Source organism: Acomys minous, assembly GCF_964271855.1.
Source record: "Acomys minous genome assembly, chromosome: 19".
Lineage (NCBI taxonomy): Eukaryota > Metazoa > Chordata > Mammalia > Rodentia > Muridae > Acomys > Acomys minous.
In genome coordinates this window covers 43,848,120-43,863,304 of record NC_140499.1, presented here as the reverse complement: position 1 = coordinate 43,863,304, position 15,185 = coordinate 43,848,120, and positions in this window count along the sequence as shown.

Sequence of the window (15,185 nt, the reverse complement as noted above, 5' to 3'; positions counted from 1 at the left end):
CAATTGTTATCCCATCCCTTGTATCCTCCCATCCCTCTCTCCCATTTTCCCCTTACTCTCTTCCCCTATGACTGTGACTGAGGGGGACCTCCTCCCCCTGTATATGCTCATAGGGTATCAAGTCTCTTCTTGGCAGCCTGCCATCCTTCCTCTGAGTGCCACCAGGTCTCCCCATCCAGGGGATGTGGTCAAATAACATTAACTTCTTTTACAGTTGAACATTTTACATTGTTCTCCTTATTCCCTCCTTTAATTTATGTCTCCATTCCCTTCTGCAACAGAGGTCTGCCCTGAAGCAACACATTTTATGCCTATGAGCCTGGATTTGGTCCTCTGACATAGACTTTTCTTCTTATGCTTTCCTTGTTTCTTGAATTAACATATGCAAAGATGGGTTTGAATCCAGCTTGTTGGGCATGCACGACAAATCCCGGGCTTTGACCCTGAAATCTCCAGTAACACAAAATGTATATAACTTATGCTAAAAGAAAAAAGTTTAATTTTAATTTATGTGCATTTTTGAGAAGAAATGTGTCAATAAACCAGGCATGATGCCATATGCCTATTTTCTCAGCACTCAGGAAGTGAAGGCAGAGTCATCAGATGTTCAAGGTCATCTTCAGTTACATAATGAGCTAAAAGCCCACCTAAGCTACATATGACCCTGTCTAAAAAAACAAAACAAACAAACAAACAAACAAAAAAACCATATTACCTGGCAGAGGAAGATGCTGTGAGCAGAAGGTGGTTTTCCCAGGGCAAGTCTCCATTTCACTTTGGATGTTCTGGCTGCTGTGATTTCTCCTAATATGGGAAATTTGACTGAATAATTTCTTGTTTTAAATTTAAGAACACAGAGGTTCTTTTTTTGGGGGGGGGCGGGGGCGGAGAGTGTTGGACCCTATCTTAATTACTTGTTGCTGTGATAAATTAACTGACAAAAGCAATTTAATGGAGAAAGGTTTAATTTAGATCATAGTTGGATGGGGCAGTGTACCCTGGTGAGGAATTCATGGTAACACAAGCCTGAGGCAGCTGATCAAATCACATCCTCCAGTCGGGGAGCAGAGAATCATGAACTCTCAGTTTACTTTCTCCTTTTTATGCAGCCCAGGACCCCAGCTCATGGGATGGTGCCTCCCACAGATAAGGTGTGTATTCTCACTTCAACAAACCTAATTGAGATAATCCCTCAACGACATGCCCAGAGGCTTGTCTCCTAGGCGATTTTAGATGCAGTAAACATCAGAATTACAGATTCTGATTTATGCAGTGCCATGGAGCCATGCACTTCATGTCGAGAACGCAAAGACACTGAATTATCTTCTGACTCTAAAGATTGACCAGAATGTGGTTTATCTTCCCTCTGTCAACAAAGAAAGTTGACTGCAGATACTAGCTCCAATAAACAGTGTATTAGCTATGTGACCTTGGGCACCCTATCTCTGTCTGGGCTTGCAATTCTTAATCTGTGAAATAAAGAGCACAGCACTGGGTACCTTACAGAATGTGAGGATTAGGTAGATGGGTGCTGGCAAAGTGCTTAGAGCACTCCTGGGCACAGAGAGCTCTCTGAGTGTTAGCCATAATTATTTGTTAGCCACAAAGGCTACAGATCTCCTCCTTACTTGGCTGTTAGTTTGATTCTTAAAATGGTGAGCTACAAAGCTAATTTTTTTTAGGGTGCTCATTAATTAGATTTGCAACTTGTCTTCCTGAATCATCTACAGACAAATGGAACCCATTAACTGTGTAAAATGTAACATTTGCCTCTTAGATTTACCACTGGTAATGCTCTAAGACTTAACAACATGCCTCTCTTGCAGCATTGTAGTGACGGTTGGAGGTACTGGGTTTCCTGTGAAAGTTTCCTTTTAAATGATTTTTTTTTAAAGAATGCCAAGCCATAAATCTATGTTTTCCTTATGCACTTGTGAGCACTTTCTTCTTTATCATCATGGTAATTGTGTAAATGGTTGTGAACCCCTTCCTGTTTTGTCACTAGAAAACATGGCACTAAATTTAAAGTTATAATATTTATCTTATATTAAATGTTATATTACATATGTTATATAACATTCTTTTTAAAATACGTAATTATTCCTCTACTTTAATGGGACCTTGTTTTCTCACTCTATTGATGATTGGTTGATTGAAACAGGGTCTCATGTAGCACAGGCTTATATCAAACTTGCTATGTAGCTGAAGATGACCTTAAACTTCTCTCTCATCTTCCTGCTTCTGCCTTCCAAGACTGTAGGCGTGTGTCACCATGCTGGGAATCTAGTCTTGTGTCACCATGCTGGGATTGTAGTCTTGTGTCACCATGCTGGGATTGTAGTCTTGTGTCACCATGCTGAGATTGTAGTCTTGTGTCACCATGCTGGGATTGTAGTCTTGTGTCACCATGCTGGGATTGTAGTCTTGTGCCACCATGCTGAGATTGTAGTCTTATGCCACCACACCTAGTTTATACTGGGGATAGGACCTGGGACTTTATGTATGTTATGCACACAGTCTACCAACTAAGCTACAGCCACACCTTATACATGCCATTCTTTATTCATATCTTACCCCTTATATTCATGTTATAAGTGATGGTATAATTTTTGTGGTAAGATATAATATAAATAACAATAAATTTGTAGGCTTTTCAGAACACATTATGCTTTTTGTTTTTTTACCACCAAAGTCCTTTTAGAATATAATCTCAATGCAAAAAATAATCAAATTTTTATTATGTTTTCTCAGTTGTGCATGTTCTGGCATGTTAGTCATTTTATTTCAGAATCAATTGTATTTTAGCCTTTACAAAACTTTCAGGGGGTATGAAGCCTGTGGTAAGCTAGTCTTGTTTAGAAAAAAAAATGGGTCGTGGTCAAGTCATTTTGGGAAGGGCCCAGTGAGCTTAATTACCTCATCATTTTCTAGAATCTTGACTTTGGTAAGTAGTGTTGTGATTCTCTAAGAGGAAACAATGGACTCAAGAATTGCCCCAATTTAAGTGACCAAGAAACTCCCCACCTTCCTCCTCTGTAATATTTTTCTTCCTTGAAATTCCAATTATCCTTTCAGTCTGTAGAGCTCTCTACCATGAGTTAATTCTGTCAAGGTTTTTCTTATATAGACTGATGCTTTTTCAGGAAGTCCATATGGAAAGAATGAAAGGGCTGTTGAATGTGAAATGTCTCCCAGAGTCTCATGGTTCTAAGCACGCGATCCCCTCTTAGTAGGACTATTTTGGAAGGCTGTGAGACCTTTAGGGGGTGGGGTCTCACTGAGGGAAATGGGGCCCTCTCAACAGGCTCTTAGGTTTTACTCTAGCCCTACTGCCTGCCATGTGGGAACCAGGCCCAACTGGGCTGCCTGCCTGTCTTGCTGTTGCATGTCCTGTTTTTAGCAGCTTCCGTGTCTGTGCTTATGTGGGTTAGCTAGTCCTGGTTACCACTCTGAGAACGCACCCCTCCCTTCCTTGGGACTTATCACTGGTGTGCTCAATTACCTCTTGAGGGATTTTACCTGCGAGTGGCGTTCCTGCTTTGCTGCCTATAAAAAGGCTCTTTGGACGCTGAATAAAAGCCGCTGCTCTCTTAGCACGAAGGATCCTCTGTTTTATTGTATGTTAAATCCACGGTCCCTCTCCCTTGACTCAGTACTGTAGTGGCACAGGCGCCACAAGTGGAGGTCTCACCGAGATCAGGAAAGAAGGGAGGAAGCTGGGGGAAGCTGGACAGCGCCTCAGGGAGGTAGGTGCTGCAAGTTCTTCCACTGTTCTGGTGGATCAACTAGTGAGATTGTTAGAGGATCAGGGCACCGGGATTAAGCATAAGACTGTTAAAGATTTTATAAAAACAATAGAATCGAGTAGTCCTTGGTTAATGGTATCAGGAGAGCTAAATATCCAAGATTGGGATCAGGTGAAGTCTGACCTCCAGAGGATTTCACAAAAGGAAGGGTCCAACAGTGTTCCTATCAGTACCTTTTCATTATGGCGTCTTGTTAGAGATGCGCTTAGAAACCAATATGAGAAAATAAGAGAGCAGCTAGGAAGTACGGAACTTGCCCTGAATGAAGTGCAGGAGGAGCGATCTGTAAGATCTTTGGTCCCGTCTGAGATTGCCTCTGATACATCTTCTTCTAATTCTGAGGAGGAAGAGGCAACTTTAACCTCTGAAATCCGGGCCCTCAAGAAGAAGTCGAGGGAGTGTAAGATCAAAGAAAAAGAAACTAGAGGAGAGCGGCCCCTGGCGTAGAACCCAGATAATCAAAGTCAAATATTTGGCAGAGCCTTTTGCTCCCTCTCGGGCAGTAGTCTTTCCAGTAGTTGAAGTGCCTCACCCAGCTAACCCAGGGCAAACGCAGAGACAGCATGAAGCCCTCCAGTTTAAAGACATAAAACAGCTTAAGGAGGCAGTTATGGCTTATGGTCCACATGCCCCTTTTATGATTGCCATTTTTGAATCCTTCACAGGACAAATTTTAACACAACAAACGTGTAGAGCAGTCCCTCTCTTCCTTGGGACTTTCCCTCATGTGCACAATCACTTCTTGAAGGATTTCACCTGCTAGTGGCATTCCTGCTTTGCTGCCGACAAAAAGGCTCTTTGGACACTGAATAAAGGCTGCCATTCCTCTCTTAGCACGAAGGACCCGCTGTTTTATTATGTGTTAAATCCGCAGTCCCTCACCCTTGACTCAGTACCCTGGTGGCGCAGGCACCACACTGCCAGGTCTCAACTTTCTGGTCCAGGGACATATGAACAGGCAGTGTCATACTTCCGCTGCCACAGCGGTGAGCCATTCCCACCACAGTGCTGCCCCGTAGTGATGGGCCCTCTCCTTTTAAAGTTGCTTATTGTTGGGATTGGTATTCAGCAGTGAGGAAAGTGATACATGCAATTGCTCACCGTCAGTTAGGAGTGTTCAGAAGGTGAGCCGTCCTAAAGACACTTTAATGTAAAAAAAAAAAAGCCGGGTGGTGGTGGTGCATGCCTTTAAATTCCAGCACTCAGGAGGCAGAGGCAGGGGGATCCCTGTGAGTTTGAGGCTAGCTTGGTCTACAATGTGCGTCCAGGACAGCCAAGGCTACACAGAGAAACCCTGTCTCGAAAAACCAAAAAAAAAAAAAAAAAGGGGGGGGGGATTATAATAATAAAAGTCAACTATTTGAAGGTAAATGCACATTTCAAATGAGACACTTTCACTATTTTTGCCTGAAATAAAAATGGGAGGCCACATTGTTCACGTGGCGCTTTGGCTGTTGATATTAGGCAGCTGTGGTTTAGCTTGAAGCAAGTTAGACATGAGGCTAAGGTGAAGTTAGAGAAGTCAACTGAAAATTGTTTGACTGACACGCTTGGGAAATAAAAGGAATTACTTTTAGGTATTTTCTGTGTGTATAACCCTCAAACACTGGACACAATTTTATTTAGATTGTCAAGTCTAATCTATAGTCAAGCTGTTCAGGAAGACATCTCACCTTGATTTCCTTTTTTCTTAAATCAGAACAAACAAGGTGCCACCAAGTCAACCATGGAGGATGCGCATCATGGCGCCTGGCTTCGGTTCTGCAGTGTAGCACTACAGAGCCAGAATTCTAGATGCCTCTGTTTAGATGATGAATTATAGGTGTGCATTTTTTTCTTTTAGCTATTTAATGAGTTCTTATATCTACCACCCTTCCCCACCCCAATACCTTCCAACTCCCCAACGCTATGTAGGAGAGAAAGAAGGTTAGAGGAGACTGGGATGTAGACTTCTTTAGATTACTTCCTGCTGATCAGGGTCATCGGGTGCCTAGTGGCATTCCAATCTTCTTCATCAAAATATTCAGCAATCCACCAAACCAGCAAACCTGCAAGCTAGCAATCCCTTAATCCAAGCAACAGCAAAAGCAGCAGCGGGGACCAGTAGCGAGACAGTGGCGGCTGATGCAGGTCAAAAGCTCCCAGAATTAAACTGTCTGCAGCGAGCAAACATCACACCCCCCTGCCAGAGCATGAGACACATTGTAGTTAGCTGCTGTGGACAATCTGAAGCAGCCCCATATCCTACGCCTGGGATTAAAAGAAACACATATTCATTTAATATAACTGGGTTTTAAAAAAAATTCTCACTACAATGTATATTCTCACAGAGTTGACGGCCTCTTTAAAAATAATTTATTTTCATTTATGTATACATGTGTGGTTTTGTGCACTGTGTATGGTACATATGACACAAGAGAGTGTTGGATCCCCTGGAACTAGTGTTGCAGATGGTTGTGAGAGCCACCACGTGAGTGCTGGGAACCAAAAGGTCCTCTGGAAGAGCAGCTCAGAACCACTGAGCCGACTCCCCAGCCCCTTGCAGCACAGGCTTCCCCTCCCAACTGCTAGCATGTCTTTCATGCCTGATATTTGCAAAGTCTTGGCATATATATCACCCCATTCGTTATAATGACAAGTGGGATCAAGAGAGCCTTGCTAGGTCCAGTTGGCAAGTATGCAGCTAAGAGTTAAAACCATGGACTCAGACAGACAGGATTTTAAATTCAGTTCTGACACTAACTCTGCAACTTTGGGCAGGTCACCTAGTGGCTCCGAGCCTCACTTCCATCCTTTATGAAATAAGAGTAATAATAAAATCTAATTCATAAGGGTTTTTTAAAATAAGGATTAAATCATAACCCAAAGAGCTTGATGCATAGTAAGTGTGCAGTAAATACATTATTTTATAGAGAATTTAGAAGGAAGCAAGAGTCAAGAGAGTCTTCTATTTAAAGTTACAGAAACAGGGAGAGCTATAACTCCAACACTGGTGTTCTGTTCATAGTGGGAAAGTGATAGGGGCCCTGGGTGGGCCAGCTGCCTGTCTGGGGCATCTGTGCTGACCCTGCCCAATAGTACTTTAGCACCAGTTCTACCACTGTACCAGGAGAGTATTGTGTGTGTGTCAGGGTGGGGTGTCTGAGGGGTAGTTTAAATTCAAACCCAAGTGTTGCCACTTAGGATGAGCTTGGGGCCAATGGTTCCTAACCACTGTGAGAACTGTGTTCTCTGAGATGGAATTCATGGGGTGGCCAAGCCAATGTTAGCTCTTGTTGAGGAGGCATCCTTGGTTAAGCCCCCTGCTCTGCAGCAGTTGGGAATGGGCCCAGTCCATATCCAGCAGGGTAGAGACTTAGACAAGCTGTGTTTTATTCCCTCTGCTCAGATGTAAAGAAGTAGAAAGGCTTTCTCATCCCCAGTCTATTTTTTTTTTAACAGTCGTGTTTATAAACTTTATCTACATAATCCAAAATAAAATATTTAAGCTGCTTAATAGGCTCTTAAAAGCAAAGATTTGGCAAGCTCTTCTGAGTATGTTTACTGCATCCTGGGTTTGTAGTTACAGTAAGCCAGTATGTATTTTTGGATGGAATTTGAAGTTTACACTTACGTATTAGATGCGTAAAAGGACACCAGGGAATAGGATATTCCCATGATGCTCCACCAACATTCACTACCATTAATTGGGAGTAACAAAAGTATCAGATGTTGTAAAACTGGTAGTTTGGACTCTGTGAGGCTGGGGAAGGAAGGGGCCCCCAGGGAGAAGCTTCCCCAGTAGTGAGTTGAAAGGACATTGGAATTGAAGGTTGAGAAGGAGTCAGGAAAAGGACAGACCCATGGACGGTTGTCAAGTACAACAGATCTTATGATCTATCAAGGGCAACAGCTGGGTGTGATGGGGGCACTTATAATCCCAATGCTTGGGAAGCCAAGAAGGAAGATAGCAATGGGTTCCAGGCCAGTCTGGGCTAGATCATGGGTTGAGTTGCAGCTTATCCTGGGCTACAGAGTAAACTCCTGAAATAAAAAGAATATAAGGGAAATAGGATAGACAAATGGATACCAGATGTCAGAGTGCATATAACATAAAATTGAGTAGTTAATTCTTCTTTTCCAGATCTATGGCAAAGATCTTACCACTTGACTCTCCTATGCCCTTCTGGGAAGAACTATGGTTATCTTTGATATGTTCCATTTTACATGGTTGTTGTTTTATTTTGAGACAGGGTCTTACTTAGCAACTTTGGCTGGCCTTGGACTTACAACAATCCTGCCCACCGTCCCAGTGTTGGGGTCATGGCTGAGTGCTACCAGATCCATACTGTATATCCTCTTACAACCCCACCTCAGCTGGAAGTCATGGCTTTTCCCTTTGAACCAAACGAATGCAGAAGAAACGAGTCAGGATGACTTTCAAGGCTAGGTTATAAAATGCAGTATAGCTTTCAGCCCCCATCTTTCCCCTCTCTCTCCCCTTCTCCCACCTCCTCTTTCTCTTATTTCCTCCCTTCCCTCCCTTTCTCTCTCTTCTTCCTTCTCCCTCTAGATAGGACATAGAGAGAGGCCCCATGTAGGTGATATAGTTCACAGCCATATTCGTTCAGGTCTTTAGCCAATATCCACTCTCATGTGAGCGAACTACCCTGCCAGGAAACCCTGCTGCCCTCACATCCCTGCTGACGTCACTGGGGATCAGCCATACTGCAACACTGCCATGATGCTCCATTTCAGTTTCTGGCCCAGGGAACCAAGGGACGGAATAAGTAGCTATTATTATTTTAAGGTGATTTGCCATAAAACCATGGGAATGAAAGTGAGTTCTCTCACCTCAGTTAAATATGAGAAGCCCTGAGGCCCATCAGGTGTGTCTTGTGACTATCTGTCTAGGTCTCTCAGCTTTGTCTTCTGTCCAGGGGTCGCTGCTCAAGAAGCTGCCCACGCACACAGTGCCTCTGACTCTTACGACTGCAGCAAGCACAACTAGAGCCAGTCTAGACTTGCTTAGGAGTCTTTACATGTAGCAGGAGAGCTTTGATCAGCTCTGCAAGCAGCTGGAGGGAATCTGAAAGAGGAATAGTATAGGCAGTGAGCATGCTCTGCCTATGTAAGTGCCTTCTGGGGCCTTTTGTGTATAACGCTGGTTGCATGTTGCTTCTACCCATCACACACGACTTCCAAACAGGAAGAGGAAAAACAAATGATAAAGAGCCTATACCATTTTTTAAAACCATGTCTGCCACTGCTTTAAGAAAGCCACACCCAAGTGATGCTGTCTACCACACCAAGGAGGTGAGAATGCTCCCACTGACAATTTGTAAGGGACCTGGGATGTGCAGTTTAGTAGGTGAGCGTGTTCTCCTGAACCAAATGGAGGGTGTGCTGGCTTAAAAACAAGAAAGTTGTGTATCACACGGCTTGTGAAATTTCCTGTGTGTGTGTTTCCTAGGGCCAGTTTTAGAGAGGCTGCAGAGAAAAAGACGTGCGGCCCTGCCTGACCTCAGCCAGAATATTCCCCAGGAGATAGGAATGCTAGTATGGTCAGGAGAGACAAAGAATAAATGCAGCAGCAAGCTCGGGACTTGAGAGGTCTTGCCCCCTTGGAGTCACCTTCTGTGTGATGGTCCATGAGTGGTACAGAGAGTGCATTAGGCACCTGGTGAACAGTGCGACGTTCAGTAAGGCAGTTTCTTCAGACTGCGAGCATCTCCCCCTAGCCAGAGACTTTGCAGAACACCCCAGGCACCATTCACAGGCATTGACAAGTTACTTAATACGACCATGGATGAGGCTGATGTTGTACTCTTACTGGTGGGGAGTTTCCCAATGGAAGAAGAAAGTCGGTGAGAGGCCATCATAGGTGCCATCCCAGAGTCTGGGCACACGTGATGAAGATCTGGGCTGAGAGGCCATTTAGTAGAGGGGCATGTAAATCTGAAGAGCCGACGTGGTCTTCATAACCTCAGTGGATTTGCTCAGCAGTGTTGTCCTCTGTTTCAAGAAGGCAGAAGCAGGTCCTGATCAGGGGCAGCTCTCCACTAAGCAGGGATTGGGAAACCACGGTTCCTTTCACGTCTGAGATCCTTCGTTCATCCTCGAGTTCTCCACTGACTTGTTTAAAGCCTGTGGAGGTTAAATGAGCGTGCAGCGGGGCGGGGTTGTATGTTGAGTCAGGTGTGTGTGTTGCACAGATTTGAAATCATGGGACTACGTCTTAGTGCAAAAGAGGCCGGGAAGCAGAATCCTGCCACGTGCTCAGGAAGTGGGGTTGGGGAACCGGGCTAGTGAACTGCTAGCCAGTGTCTTCCGTGGGAGGAGACAGCAAAGGCCAAAGGTCAAAGATGCAGCCTTAATTGATAACATCTTAGGGGCTGTGGATGTGGCTCCCTGGCACCCATGCAACCCTGGATTCAATCTCCAGGGTCACATAAACAAGACTTGGTGGCAACGTGCTGTAACCCCAGCACTCGGGAGGCAAGAGGGCCGGAAGTTCAAGGTCTTCCTAGACTGCATTGCGTATTTGAACCCAGCTTTGTGCTGGCTGGATGGACTTATGTCAACTTGACACAAATCACCTGAGAGGAGGGAACCTCAGTTGAGAAAACGCAGCACCCCTCCATGGCCTCTGCATCAGCTCCTGCCTCCCGGATCCTGCCCGGCTTGAGTTCCTGTCCTGGCTTCCTTGGATAATGAACAGCAACATGGAAGTGTAAGCCAAATAAACCCTTTCCTCCCAGCATGCTTTTGTTGGGCTGTGGTTTCTCATCATAGCAATAAAGACCCTAAGACAAGCCTGAACTGTAAGAGACTCTCCCTCAAGTCAAGTCAAATAAAAATGAGTAAAATCTTAGGGCCAGAATGGGGTTTTAAAGTTATTTACATTGTCATTTATAGTGAATTTTGTTCCATTTCTAGTCACCTCAATGAACTTTGCTGACACTATACTAGGCTCTGTCCAGATTTACCTTTGCCTTGCCTTGCCTTGCCTGGAAGAGTGGCAGTATCAGTGGGAGGGGACAGATGTTTGCAAAGAAGTGTGAGGCAGGGTGGGTGGTTGCTAGGCAACAGAGGAAATTTCAGAGGCACTCAGATTAAGTGTCAATAAAGCACATGAGTGAGAAGATGGCACTTCAAAGCCAGTAGCAAGCAATCAACATTAGCTTCCTACAAGCAAATCAGAAAGTTTGACCCCAACCCCCGGACCTAGAAAGTCCTGTGTTTCCTGGTTAGAATTTTATATTTGCAGCCCAGGACTACAGAGTAAGAAACCCCAGGGCAGAATCTAGCAATGTCTAGCAAGCCTAGCAAGTGATTATTCTAATATGTAGTGTTGGAGAGTATGGATATCACAGTTCATTTGTTGTTGTTGCTGCTATAAGATACACTGACAAAAGCAACTGGAGGGAGAAAGGGTTTGTTTTAGCTCACAGTTCAAGGTACAGTTTATCACGGAAGGGAGGCCAGGATCCTCTTCCCAAGGGAGTGGTCCTTCCGACAAATAAAGATAGGTCTTCCCACAAGATAAACCCACTCCTGTCCATCTCCAGATGGCTGTGGATTCAGTCAGGCTGACAGTAAACACTATTAGAAAGAGATTTACCTACTATTGGCCTAGAAGTTAAGTCTTTGTTTTGCTTTCCAGGCCTTTCAATGGTATAAGGTTTTTCTTCATCATCAAATACCAACATAGACTAAGACCAGCCATTTGCAAATCAGGATTACTTAATTGGCTATATTAGATTGAAGGTGTTCTTTAAAGTATGTGGCTTATGTACCCATAGCGTCATGAAGTGTTCAGCGTTCCTAATTCCTTTTCTAGGATTTAAATCATTTAAATTAAAATAGAAATTAAATCCTTTCCCACTGTATTTCACAGAAGCATCAGAACGTTAGACAAGGCAAGAAAGGGGAACTAGAATGGCTCACAAGGATCATTTCATCCAGGGCTGTGGACTGTGGGTTCTCTAGAAAAAAACAGAACAAAGGGGAAGCATTCGATTGGCCTACATGATAGTTCATCCATGGCTATCTGCATGTTGGAAATGCTGAGAACTCACTACCTACATGGTCCACTAAGCGGGATGCTTTAGCCGTCTCAACCTGATGCCGAAATCTTGGAGGATTCCTGCAGATCTGCTGGTCTTCATTCTACAACGTAATGCTGGAGGAGAAGCTGGATTCTGATGTTAGCAAAGGATTGGAACAGCCGTAGCAACAACAAGGTAGATTGAGTAACCAGCAAGGGAGGAAAGCAGGCAGGCCAAAGCAGTGCCTCTCTTCTCAGAGATGGTTATCGCTGGGTCACTGCAGGAAGGTGGTGCCTGCTCTAAGAGAGGGTTTTTCTCTCCATCAACCCTTCCAGAGCACTCTCAAGATCTACACAGAGGCCTGCTTCTTGGTTGATTTCACATCCAATCAAGTTGATAACTGAGATTAATCATCACAGGCTACTGATGCCCACATACATATTCTAAGGAGAAAAGCCAAGAGGCCCATAGCTCAAAAACATTACAACAATGGACCAAACCCAGGTTTCTCAATGTCAAAGAAGCTGGAAGCATCAGGGTCTCACAGATGATAAGGAACATTTTAGAGTATGCGGCTGAACTGGTGGCAGAGCTGAGACTTAGAAACAAGGCTGCCAGACTCCCTAGCACCTCCTGGTCTCTAGGAAAAGCTGCCGTTTCTGGTCATCTCTTAGAACCACTCCCATGATGCCCCAGCAGTCCACAGCACTGGCCTCTGACATTGCTATAACCATAAGTTTGGTGAGGGTATGATATGCAGTGAAGTCTAGTGAGAGGGCCTCTCTGGGCATGAAGATGTGGTTCCTAGTACCCACACCGTGGCCGGTAACCGTTTGCAACTCTGGTTCCAGGGAATCCAATTCCCCTCTGGCCTCTGTGGGCACTGCATGCACATAGGGCACAGACATATATAAAGGCAGAACACCAGTACACATTAGATGAAACTAAAACTTTCAAGAGAGCAGTTTGCCTTTCTGATATCATAAGGCCTTAACTGTGATGGCGGTCAGTTGTTTCCTTTGTACCATTGTTATGCAGTACAGTGAAGCCATGATGTACAAATTCCAGTTTCCATATGAAGTCACAAGGGTATAGCATGATCACGGGCCAACTGTGAGACTCAGTACCAGTTGTTAGAACTCAGTGTTTCATGATCCCCAACTCTTGTGTCAATCTAAAACAAAAGCAATTTGAATAACTGTTGAAAATATAACCTGTATGAGTTAATAAAATTATTTTTAAAAGGCATTTATTTATTTACTTTATGTGTGTGTGTGTGGTGTACATGTGCATGCACAGGAGCACATGTATGCCGCAGGTACAACAACGTGTATGTGTAAGTCAGGAGACAATTTGTGGGGACCAGTTGTCTTCTGCCACCATGTGCATCCTGGGACCAAACTCAGATCATTGAGCTTGGTGGCAATACTGGACCTGCTAAGCCATCTCACCAGCCAAAGTAAATGAAATTGCTTTAGGTTTCAGGTATATTTGAGTAGGTAAATGAGCAACTCATTCTGAGCTTTCAGGTAGGAAAAAAAAGTCATAAGTTCATATTTTATAGAGAAAAAAAGAGAAATAAAAGTTTAATGTTTTCTTTGCGTTTTCCCTTGTGACAGTGTTAGGCAGGAAGAAGCCTATCATAACTCAAGCTATTTGGTTGTAATTATCCTTCATCTGCTAATTTCTAGGAAGGAAAAAATATGATTTAAATGTGTTTCCGCACAGCTGTTGATTAGGCATAATGGCAGAGCAATCATGGGAGAGCTAATAGTCAGAGTGGAGCACATGTCGCCACACCATTGTCTGAGGAACCAGGGGCTGCAAAGCTAGAAACAATGTCCAATGAACCAACAATTTCCCCCCCCCATGCTTTCTGTTTGTCTGAACTTCAACCTCAATTAAACAGAGCAAACTAGAGCTAGTTAATTACATTAATTTTGAGGTCAGCTCCAACAGCCCAAATCTCTATGACAAATAAACCACAATACTGCAAGCTGGTTTTTTTTTTTTAAATCAATACATAGACAACAATCATACTAAGAGAAGCTGCAAGACATTTCTCAACACATCAATAAATTCTACACAAGTCTTGTGCTTTGATGGGCCCCTTCTGCCCTGCTCCCAAGGAAAAGCTTCTCCATTCTATGCAGGCTCAGAGACAGCTTTGCAGCTTTGCAGCTATGAGAGAGAGAGAGAGAGAGAGAGAGAGAGAGAGAGAGAGAGAGGGAAGGAGGGAGTCCTCCAAGAATTATCACCCTGCGAACACGTTGCTATGGCTGGGAAGCAAATGGATGAACTCACTAATAGGGCAGCACCTGGTTTCCAACCTCAGGGATAAATGCAAGGGGCTCTTTGGAATGCTCGATAGCACAACCGTGATCATCCTTACATCTGTTACCCAGAAGTCCAAAGCCAGCAGAATGGATGGAAAGGACGGGATGCTCAGGCAGAGGGAGAACTAATGGGGTCAGGGCTTGCCTTTCATTGTTTTCTCAATTGAAGGCCACTAGACAGCATCTGTTAGGACTGTGGCCACAAACTAATGGAAATCACTACAGAGACAAAGTGGCTAAAGGTGACTGTCAGCAAGGCAGGGGTGACTAGATGCCCAGTTGTAGAGAGAGCAATAACCCAAAGCAATACTCTAATGGAGTCACAACATCCATTGTTGTCTTCTACTTCTGCCTCCTTTTCTTTTTCATACCCTTAAATTTCTCACACTCAATCCATCTTAAAAGGAAATAGTGATGGAGAAATGGACCACCTATTAAGAGTACTTGCTTTTCTTGCCGAAGACCTCTTTTGGGTTCCCAACACCCACATGGTGACTCACAGCCTTGTGCAACTCCAGTTTTAGGGGATCCAGTGTCCTCTTCTGGTTTCCATGGGCACCAGGTATGCATGTGGTACACATGTGTATGTCCAGGCAAACCCTCATACACATAAAATAAAAACAAACAGCTCTTTAAGTTCCTCAAATTCCTTCCCACAGTCCTGCATGAAAGTGCCAGATTGCCTCCACCAAATCAACTTGAGTATCTTTATGGTGTCGGGTCAAGCCAGGCAAATTCTCTCAAAATAACCTTCCCCATACTCCAATCTCTCTCTTTTCAGTTTAACCTTAAGAGCAAATATGTAGAGTCTGATGTGGTGGCACATGCCTGCGATCTCAACTTTTTGAGGAGTTGAGACAGGAAGGTCAGTGAGTTCAAAGCTAGCCTGAGCTACATAGTAAGACCCCTATAAAAACTAAAGAAACAAAACTCAACTGGCAAAAGCAAATGGACCCTTTCCCCCTCAAAGCCACTGAGCCTCACCTTCTAGCTAGCCACTGCTTTGTCATTTT